Consider the following 1,349-nt stretch of genomic DNA (forward strand, 5'->3'; position numbering starts at 1 on the left):
TACGGCATTAAGGCTGATGTAATGATAAAAGTTGCTCACCAGATTTATAACATGTCAATCTCCTAAGTGACCCAACTGAATGTTTCGAAATTACATGTTAGTTGAAGATCATTTATATACCTAGGTCAAGCGGGGCTTTATTTTTCTTTAACTATGTGTGGAGAGGCATACCGGCCTCACAAATAGATGATTGTTGCTATGGGAATGTACAAAAATCATAGTAAAACGTCAGAGTAACATATTTTAACGGTATATATGTGTATAACCACAGACATTTGACCATAAATACTACTTAAACTTCATATAAAATGTCCTTCCTTAACATTCAATATTGTTATAACATAGCTAGACTTGTTGTAAACATTATTGTATTTTTCAGCTTCAATGTTTATAACATGTCTAGCGCATTCATATAATCACATAATGTTTTCAAATGGCACATCATGTCAAGTTCATTTATCGATCAAGGTTACTTAGCCATTGTTTTCTTATTTAAAGTTTGTTAAAATGTATTACCAGGAGATTTTATTATGATTTTAATGATTACGCATGGCAACATATATCTTTATTTGTGGTCGGAATTCCTCTCAACAGTTAGTAGAAGAGAAATAAACCTCCGCATGACCTAGGTATATAAATAAACTTTAGATTATGATTCATTTCCCAGCACTCAGTAGGGTTGTAAAGGAGATTGACATGTTATAAGTCCGGTGAACTATTTTTATAAAGACATCAGCCTTAATGCCTTTTTTTGACTACGTTAACCTGGCTATGTATTCTTTGTATGGCCAATGTGCAAGTTCAATATATATATAAATAACATATGTGAGTTCCGATTTGTAATTGAGGTCTTTGAACATGACTTACCAGGGGGTTCGAATTTTAGTTGACTACGTCATCTTTTAGGGGGCTTGTTGAACCTTAACGTCTAGATTTATAGATTAAATGAAACGTATCGATGTCCCTGTATTCTTTACATAAATGTAATACAACGTATACAAATGATTCAAAACGAATGCAAAGTCTCGGTGATCGGAGGGATCATAGTTGTCAGGTGCCTTGTCATCTGTCAAGCTACATGTCGGGATCCTTTAATGTGGCCTGCAATAAATGTACGAAAGCACATACTGTTTTTGCCTGGCAGTACGCGTTCACCAACGCATTATGGGACATATCAAATAGTTTGTCTCTCGTTTTTATATTTGTCAGATAAATTGAAATCATTTATGGTTACGAAAGTTTTAACAAAAATTCAGTACCAGCATGTGCACAACATATATTTCGGTTTATTTTTTCTTGGTTTGTAAAACGCATTAAACTCGGCAACAACTATTTATTATAGAGCATGT

This window comes from Mizuhopecten yessoensis, unplaced genomic scaffold, assembly GCF_002113885.1.
Source record: "Mizuhopecten yessoensis strain PY_sf001 unplaced genomic scaffold, ASM211388v2 scaffold10501, whole genome shotgun sequence".
Taxonomy (NCBI): domain Eukaryota; kingdom Metazoa; phylum Mollusca; class Bivalvia; order Pectinida; family Pectinidae; genus Mizuhopecten; species Mizuhopecten yessoensis.